Here is a 9,853-nt window from a genome sequence, read left to right as displayed (position 1 = left end):
GTTATGATATAGGGGGGATCCGATATTACCTAACACATGGTCATATGGAGCTCAAAGGAACCAAGGGATAAACAGAGGGAGCTAAGAATAAATTGGAACTTTGCATGAGTTATGATCAAAAAGGGCTTTGATATAACGCTAATCCGATAGTCATAGACCCGATCCTATGAGAAGGAAATGGCTTAGGGAGATAAGCGTCGAGGGCACTAAGGATATCGAGGTTGTTCAATATCGTAACATTTCATTTTTAAGTTATAATATGACCGGGCTCCGATGAAACAACATAATGAGTTTAATGGATGAATGAGTTAGTAGCTGAATATTAAATGCATATTGATGGAGTTAGTTGATGGAGTTATCTGGATCTATAGAAGGCAATGAGACATGATAACAAGGACAATAGTTCATGAAGAAGAAATGAATAAATGCATAAATAATTTGGTTTCTATGTGTGCACGAATGGTAAATTTAAATGAGGAATAGATTGGCCATTTTGAGTGTTATCAAGCTATGTGAAGCAATAAATAAGCATGGGAGTCACGGTAGAGTGTACAGGCCGCCCGAGATTTAATTCTCAATATGGAGGATTACATGGTGATTCAGTGAAGAACTCGAAAGCCCATTTATGTGTTTAATGGTATGACATAGTTTAAATAGCATATGCAATAGAAACTTGAGTAACCATACTAAGGTACACTCAAAAATTATGGACACAAGTAGGAGAGACATCATTGTGTAGAGTGCATCAAAGGATCAAAACCATCTATTTCCAACAAGCAATGTGGGGAGAAGAGCATATTGTTTAAGTGATGAGGAGTGAGAGCTTAGTGTGATGAGAGAGGACTTGGCAGTGAGAGAAAAGAGAGTGTTGTGAGACAAGAAGCAAGCGAAGATTTATTGTTATCATAAAAACAGTGAGAGTAGAGTTGAAGTGGGTGCAGTAGAGAGCTTTTTCAAGAGAAGGTAGAGTGCTGAGGACATGTTGCTGTGAGAAATGAGAATAGAGTGGTTGTATGAAACAAAGGGAGTTTGTGGAACAACATTGGACCATGGGCAGAAGTTGTTTCTGCAACCAACCTGATTGGTAATTTACTTGTAATTGTATATGCCTCTATTTTCAGTTTCAAAATTGTATGAAATAGTATAACAGTGGCAAGAGTTGGTTGGTGCCTCTTGGTAAGTTGGTTCTTCCTAACCTAAGAGGGTCAGTGCCTCCTACGAGTGGGTGCTCACAAACAAAATGATGTAGTTAAGTAGGTTCTTAAATTACATCATAAACAAACAACAAATTGGTGTTTTTTTCCCTCTGGGATTTCACGTGAAAACACCACTGTCAAAATGTGTATGTTCTCATGTGATTTGTTGTATGAACATATGAATGCTTAAACTTGTTGTTTACTTTCTTTTTGAATAAATAATCTCATATGTAACAAAAAATAAAAAGGATTTAAAGCATATTCAAGAAAAATATTTAAGCCATCATTATTACTGATTCACCCCCCCCCCCCCCCCCCCTCTCTCAGTAATTCCTTATTCCAACAAAATTAAGCCTCGTCACAAGAATAATATGAAAGTACCAATCACTCAGAAGAAGATGATGAAATCCCAAATGATAGCAATGATAGATTGAGCATCAATATTGAGGGACAACAAAAAGAGATCAACAACAAAGTTGAATAGAAATAAAAGATAATGGCACTAGAAGCATAAATTCAAAGGCTCATGGTTGAAAATAAAGATCAGAGAATATTATTGCAAGTCTTTGATGAAAAGGAGTGAGAATTCAAAGATAAAATTTTAGATCTGAAAACTCGGCTGGAAGAAGTAATAAAAATTGAAAATGGATTGAGAAAGCAGTATAAGGAGCTGGAGGATTATTGCCAAAAATTGAAGGATGAAGAAATTTTTGCAAGGAAGGAACTAGAAAGGTTCAAAACTAGTGCTCAAGCATCTACAAGCGAATTATAAATTGTTGGAGAAACTAGTAACATTGAGGAAAAGGTAAATCAGCATTCATGTCAAAAGAAGAAGAAAAAGCATAGAAGGCCAAAGAAGAAGAATAGAATTGGAAGATGTTATAATTGTGGAATATGTGGACACATAGAAACAATTTTCAGTCATGGAGAGATCAAACTTTGTCATCAAACGGAGCAGCCAAAGGACAAGCTACATCAAGCTTCCATGCAAAGAATATCTCCATCCATCAGGTATAATAGTCCTATTAATTCTTGAAAATATGGTAAAATTCCACGTTGAACAGTTCAAAGGACCAATATGATGATAGAATTATATTCCTCTTTTCGAGAGGACCAAAATCAACCTAACGATCACCCAATTTGGTTAAGCATAAGTTAAGTTATGAATTATTTTATTCATACATGAATTATGAAATGGGTTGGCCCTAACCACGTGAGTAACTGCTTGGGTCAGTCTTAACCCCAAGTGAACCCTTAGAAAAGCCTATAAATAGAAGATACCTCAAGATCATTTGGACACATCTTCTCTTCTCTTTTTCTTGGTTCATGCAGGCTCAATGGAAGAAGTTCACTCAAGGATCTAAAATCACAAGCAAAAGGTTCACTTTGGGTTAGGGTTTTCTAGATCTCATTCGCTGGCATAGAAAAAAAGTTTTTCATCCTTGGTCGGAGGCACAGAGTAGGAAAGAGAGTGAATCTATCTCTTTGGTCTCTTGGAGATAGCTCAGTGAGAGTGAATCTAGGTTCAGAGGAAGATCAAAAGGTTCTGGTCCCCAGCCGCTCACACAAGGTAACCCTGGGAGCAACCCTGTCATCTCTGTTGCTCGTATAGCTCGGAAATGGTGTGGATTTGGGTTTATTAGTTTCTCGCACATCTTGGCAAGGGAACGACTTTGGGTATTTTTAGTTCAGTGCTAGAGTCACATGCATAAAGACCTTGTGGGAGTGACTTGGCAGTCACAGTTTCTCGCATACTGTATTCGTGAGAGAAACCTAGAAGTTTCAGTCACCCGCAGACAATGTTGATGAGGGTGACCCAGTTCAAATCTAGGGTTTTGACATCTTGGCTTTAGTAAACTTCATTGATCTCGTAGATTTGTGTTTTTCTATTTTTTTACACATCTGTAGATCTATAGATCTAATTTGTTAGTTTCCGCTGCAAACATATGTATTGGGTTCATTGACAGTACAAGAAGTGTTCGTCATAGTGACATAGTATACAACAATTGACATCAAGTAGCGTTCAATAGTGTTCAACACAATGATAGCAGTATACAACAATTGACATCAGTTTGTGATAGCATATTATAGCCATCAGTATGAGGGTTCTTACTCCTACCATGATTAGATATATTTCATAGATATCGTTATTGTTTTGTTGCATAGATAAAGTTATGGATCATTATACTCTAGTTTGCTACATCATTTGATGATGATCTAAGAAGAAGAACATTTGCAAGGGTTTTCCCCATAGTGGGTTTTTTCCTGATCTTGGAGTAATCCTGGTGTCTGTATATGTGTGCATGCATTTTTCTATTGTTCCTTTTATATTCTGTCGCATTGATGATAATGATGGTGTTGTTTCTTTCTATATAATTGCATATGCTGATGTATAATGGTGTAGATCTTAATAATGCAATGATGATATGGGGTGAACTTAATGTATTAATGATGAAATGTAACTATCATAACAAATAACAATGTTTCCCTATGAAAAATTAACACTTTTTATGGTTACTATTTATCATGTAATGATTTTGGCCATAGGGCTATTGACTGTAGGTCACATGCAAGGAAGAGAAATCAGAGAAATAGAATATATCGGCCTATTCCTTTATTCCTTAGTGACATAATATTTTTTGTGTTTGATAGTATTTAGCACAAGACCAAGGATTGCAAGTTTCCCATTTGTTACAAGTGATCCAATCAGAAAGAGGAAAATATGCAAGGTCAAACGCACAAGAAGAAGAAGGATTAGAAGACGAAAGTTTAGAGGAGAAAGGAGAGGAAAAGAACTCCCACAAAAAACTAAGGCATGCTTGGTCTCATGGGGAGCATATGGTTGCATCATGAGTTACATGTATATTCATGGATGTGCAGCCATATATGGAAGAGTTCATGAAGAAAAATATGAATTTTGTAGGATATGCATGAGTTCAAGGGGAGTTCATGAGGTTTGAATTGTAGTTTCATTTCTGATCTATTTTCTTCCAGTTTATTTATCACATGGATCAACTATTTTATTACTGGTGATTTTTGGAGCAGTTTGTTGGCATTATGATACATATGTTGTACTTGATGGCAACCCACTCATCTCAGATAATAAATTATAGTGTAGAGAAAAGTTCACGCACTTATATGCAGAGAAAAGTTTATTTCATGAAGAGAAAAAGTTCACGCACTTTCATGCAAGGAAAAGCGTGTATATGTTGGAGAACTTACCTTTGGTCCATGGTAGTTAGTCCTTGGTATTTGAACCTATGGTTTTGGACCATGGTACCTCGTCAAAAGTGTTGATCTCATGCACTTTCATGGTTGGTTCATGGTATTAGTCCGACAGTTTTTGATCCTACGGTTTTGGCCCGTGGTATTGCATCCAAAAGTGTTGATCTCACGCATTTTCATGGTTGGTTCATGGTATTAGTCCAACAGTTTTTTGATCCTATGGTTTTGGCCCGTGGTATTGTGAAAGGCCTAAGACTATAAAAGAGGAAGGAGATTATTTGGCAAAGCATCTTCTGAATTATCGAATATCTGATAAAGTGCTAGATCTGGATCTAAATGAAGAAGGAACCTGAGTGTAAGGAGAAGGATAAGTTCTATTGATGGGTCAAAATCTTAAGGCTGGAATAGTGGTATCTCTATATGATTTTGATCTGTGATATGTGGCATACGCTTGATCTATAAATCTAATAATCTGGGTCTGAATTATTGATGCATTTTTTATTTTACACATGTTATGATCTGGGTATGTCTGATGTAACAACTGCAAAGTTATAAGATCTGTATGCGGGTTGGCTTTGGTGAAATCAGAGATTGATGATGCAAGTGTAGTTGATGGGTTTTTGATGTTCTTGGATCCAGTCTGAAAATTAATGAAAAGTGGTCCTTGAAAGAAAAGAAGTAGGGGGTTTTAGCTCCCTTCTAGGAGAGACTGGAAAACGAGAGAGAGTTGTAGCTCTCTACAGGTTGCAGCCTGCGTACTAGTAAAGGACTGCACCAGCACAAAACCATTGTAAAAGGAGTTTCTAATTTGAAAGAAGATAGAGACATATTGCAGCAGGTGGTTTTCACCCACATTGGGTTTCCACCTTACATCTTGTGTTCTTTGGTGTGACTATCTGTTTTCTTTGTTCATGCTCATTATTTTATGGTACTGACATGCAAAAATAATTCAAAGAATAAATAAGGAAGATTTATTAAAAGAACTTGATAATACTGATTCACCCCCCCTCTCAGTATTATTTCCAACAATTGGTATCAGAGCAGGTCCTTCAGAGAAGCTTGATCACTTGAAGGAAGATCATTCATCATGAGCAACTACGAGAGGGAAGCATCAATCAGGCCACCAATTTTTGATGGGACAAACTTCAATTATTGGAAGGTAAGAGTTACTTCCTATCTTCAATCTCTTGGTACAGAAGTTTGGGATATCATAGATACAGGCTACACTTTTCCTTCAGCTACTCCTACAGATACGGCCGAAAAGAAGAAATATGAAACAAATGCTAAAGCAGTCAATACTCTGCTGGGATGCTTATCTCAAACAGAATTCGTGAAGGTTATGCAATATAAATCCGCAAAAGAAATATGGGACAAGATTGTCTTGAGCTACGAAGGAGATGAACAGGTAAAGCGTGCTAAACTTCAAACCCTCAGGATTCAGTATGAGAATCTCAGAATGTATAATGATGAAAGTGTGGCTAACTATTTCCTTCGGGTAGATGAGATTGTTAATTGCATGAAAAACTTGGGTGAAGAAATAAAAGAGGCTATTGTGGTTGAAAAAGTTCTAAGATCATTGTCCCCCAAGTTTGAATCTAAAGTGTCTGCAATAGAAGAAAAGGAAAATCTACGAATTCTTACTATGTCTCAGCTACACAGAATTCTAACTGCTTATGAAATGAGAAAGGGAGGTCCATCAGACAGAAGAGAAGCTACTTTCAAGGCTTCAGGCAAAGGAGACTATTATGAAGCAAGTCACGTGCCAGAAGAAGAAGAAGAAGAATCAAATTTTGTCAGACAGCAGAATAAGGATCCTCATCAGCTGCTGAATCACGGTAGGTCTGTGGCGGCCGGTCTTATTGGGGTGGGGGAGGCGGTCATTAAACTACCTAATCCGGTCCGGTCTGGGACCTAATCGGGTAAGAAACCTATCCCTATAATCTTCAAAGGGGAACTGGAAGGTTCAGAGGTAAGTTACCTTTTAAATTCTTTGCTTGTGGAAGAGTAGGTCATTATGCTGCAAAATGTCCTCATAAGGATAAAGGAAAGGAACCTGCTAGATGGAACAAGAAACAGATTGCAAATAAGAAAAGCTACTACACTCATGAAGATAGTGATGGTCTATCAAATAGTGACGAAGATGAACGAGGTAATGACTATAAACTCTTAATGGCATTTGAAGATGATGATTACATGGATGCTATAGATGTGGATAGCTTTTATGAAGAAATTTCTAGACTCAAGACATGTATAGAAGAAAAGAATAGGATCATTGATACTCTACAACTTCAAATTGATGAAAAAGAAAAATATCTTGAAAAGTTAGAAGGTGAAATTGTTGGTCTTAGAAAAGAGATTGAGAAAACAAAGGCTATTAATCTTAAGTTTGTCAAAGGATCTGAAACTCTGGATGAGATCATCAATGTACAACGTTCTCCTCTAAACAAGACAGGTCTGGGCTATAATGGAGAAACTTCTCAAGCATCCACCTCAAAGAGTTATCTTGATGCAGCAAGAAGGAATGAGCAAAATCACAATGGAGATCACCAAGTAAAGCAGGGACCAATTACAAACAAAGACTATCAGGCAAATCAGGGGCAATCTGTCTTAAGGATGAACAAAAGCTACAACCAGCCACAGGTAAAATCCTCTCAATTTACTTCAAGAATGAATGACAATAGAAATTACAATCTTTTGGCCGGAAGATTTGATAACCGCGGAAATTTCTTCAATGGACAATGCTTTTCTTGCCATAACGTTGGTCACAAAGCAACTCAATGTGTTCCATATAAAACGATCATGACTAGAGAAGCTCAAAAACAAAGAAGTATGACCGGGATTACAAAAAGGACCTATAACAACTTTTCGGTTCTTGAAAATGAAGTTGAATGTTCTATTTGCAGTAACTTTGGTCATGAAGATTCTGAATGCGGGAGCAGGTTTCAGCAGACAAAGGAACAAGCCTCAAGCACCAAAACATGGAGAATAAAGGAACCACAAACAGAAAGATGTGAGATAGCATTTTATGCAGAGGGACAGGAAAATCTATGGTACATTGACAGTGGATGTTCGAAGCATATGACAGGTGATAAAGAAAAACTTGAATCATATTCTGCTCTAGAAAAAGGAAAGAAAGTTTCTTTTGGAAATGATACTCCTGCAACTATAAAAGGAAAAGGCACTGCTCAGTTAAAAGAAAAGGTCAAAGCTGGAAATGTTTTGTATGTTGATGGATTGAAACATAATCTTCTAAGTGTCAGCCAGATGTGTGATCAAAGAACCGAGGTGATATTTAGATCAAATGGATGTCTTGTTCGTGATCTTGATACAGGTAAAACAGTGATCAAAGGTAAAAGAACTCCAAATAATCTATACATATTTGAAGAAGGACAACGACAATGCTATCTGAGCAAGGATGATGAGAACTGGTTATGGCACCAGAAATTGGGGCATCTAAGCTTTTCACAAATAAAGAAAGCATGAAAATATCAGGCAGTTCGTGGTCTTCCAGATATCAAAGTTCTAGACAACACCATATGCAAATCATGTCAGTTTGGAAAGCAAACCAGAACTACCTTTCCGGAGAAGGAAGGATCAGCTAGCATGCCTCTTGAGCTAGTACATACAGATACATGTGGTCCATTCAGGAAAAGGACACCTCGAGGAGAAGAATACTTGATATTATTCATTGATGATTTCTCCAGGTTTGTCTGGTTAGGACTTATGAAGCACAAAGATGAAGCATTCGAATAATTCAAATCCTTTAAAGCCTTGGTTGAAAATGAATCAGGATACAAAATTAAGTGCCTTAGATCCGACAGAGGTGGGGAGTTTACCTCAAATGAATTTTTCGATTTCTGTGAAGAACATGGGATAAGAAGAGAATTCTCTACAGCTAGAACTCCTCAGCAAAATGGAGTGGTGGAAAGAATGAACAGAACTGTCCAACAAATGGCTCGTGCTATGCTTGATGAGTCTGGAACTCCCGCAACTTTCTGGGGTGAAGCAACACATGCTGCAGTTATTATTCTCAACAAAACAAATGTCCGAGTGAACAGCACTCAAACCCCTCATGAGCTCTGGTATGGTGAGACTCCTTCGGTAAAGCACTTCAGAATCTTTGGGAGCAAATGCTATATTAAAAATACTGATGAGCAACTTGGCAAACTTGAACCTAGAGCAGATGAAGGCATTCTTCTTGGTTATTCTCCACCCAGCAAAGCATACAAGTGCTATAATAAAAGACTTGGAAGAATTGTTGACAGCATTGATGTAGTGGTTGATGAGAAGGGATACATTCCTAGGCAAGTAAATCATGAAGATATCGAAGAAGATGAAGGCCATCCTCAAAGACAGAATGATGAAGAAGAAGAACCTCAAGAAGGACCAGAGGAGCAGATAAGGATAGAAGAGAAGACTCCATCCAGATATGTTCAGAAGAATCATCCAGAATCTCAGATTTTGGGATAGAAAGAAGCAGGTGTACAAACAAGAAGAACAATTGCAGAAGCTTCAAGCTATTTGGCATTACTCTCCTCCATTGAACCACAAAATGTGAAAGAGGCATGCAAAGATGAATGTTGGGTCAAAGAAATGGATGAAGAACTTGAGCAGATCGAAAAGAACAACACTTGGGAGCTGGTTCCTAGACCAAAGGATAAGAACGTTATAGGGACAAAATGGGTCTTCAAAAATAAATTGAATGAAAATGGAGAAGTAATTAGAAACAAGGCCAGACTTGTTTGTAAAGGGTATGCACAGCAAGAAGGAATAGATTTTGAAGAAACCTTTGCTCCTGTTGCAAGACTTGAGGCCATCCGAATGTTCCTTGCTCTCTCAAGCTTTCAAAACTTCAAAGTATTTCAAATGGACGTGAAATCAGCCTTTCTGAATGGAGACTTGGAAGAATAAGTATACATTGAGCAGCCAGATGGTTTCGTTCTTGGAAATGATCCAAATCTTGTATGCAGATTGAAAAAGGCTCTCTATGGTCTCAAACAAGCTCCAAGGGCTTGGTACTATCGTTTGGACAAATATCTTCATCAACAAGGTTTTTCAAAAGGATCAGCAGACAACAATATTTATATAAAAGTTGAAAATGACAAATTGTTGATACTTGTTGTGTATGTAGATGACATTATCTTTGGCAGAAATGAAGAAGCTATGAGTCAAAGCTTTGCCTTGGTGATGCAGAAAGAATTCGAAATGTCCTTGCTGGGAGAACTGACATATTTTCTTGGTTTGCAAATCCAACAAAAAGAAGGAGGGATCTTTTTGTCTCAAACCAAGTATCTCAAGGAGATTTTGAAGAAATATGGCATGGAAGATGCAAAACCAGTATGTACACCCATGGTCATAGGATGTAGCCTCAGTGCAAATGATGAATCAGCAGTAGTGCATCAACGAACCTACAGATCTATGATTGGAAGTCT

The sequence above is a fragment of the Pinus tabuliformis genome, chromosome 6 (assembly GCF_031772625.1).
Source record: "Pinus tabuliformis cultivar Carrire ecotype Pingquan chromosome 6, CPIR1, whole genome shotgun sequence".
NCBI classification, from domain to species: domain Eukaryota; kingdom Viridiplantae; phylum Streptophyta; class Pinopsida; order Pinales; family Pinaceae; genus Pinus; species Pinus tabuliformis.
Note: the sequence above shows the minus strand (reverse complement) of the source record.